The sequence below is a fragment of the Diachasma alloeum genome, unplaced genomic scaffold (genome assembly GCF_001412515.2).
Source record: "Diachasma alloeum isolate Michigan unplaced genomic scaffold, Dall2.0 Dall_scaffold_00676, whole genome shotgun sequence".
Lineage (NCBI taxonomy): Eukaryota > Metazoa > Arthropoda > Insecta > Hymenoptera > Braconidae > Diachasma > Diachasma alloeum.
The window spans coordinates 58,753-59,056 of NW_021680808.1; positions in this window are offsets into that span (position 1 = coordinate 58,753).

The following is a 304-nucleotide window of genomic DNA, read 5'->3' on the forward strand; positions in this document are numbered from 1 at the left end:
TAGGTGATTGTAGTTTTGGAATTTTCGCAATCGGAAATCAAATGAGCGTCCAATCGATTTTTGGGGACCAAGTAGGAACTGATTGATAGCTATAGCCAGAATGAGCTCGGATTCCTGTCTAAAGTCGTTTATAGTTNTGCAATCGTTTGTAGTTGATTGTAGTTCCGGAAATTTCACGATCGGAATTAAAATAAACATTCAATCGATTTTTTTCAAACAATTAGGAATCATTTCATAGTTGTATTTGAAATGACGTGGGATTCTTATTTGCAATCGTTTGTAGGTGATTGTAGTTTTGGAATTT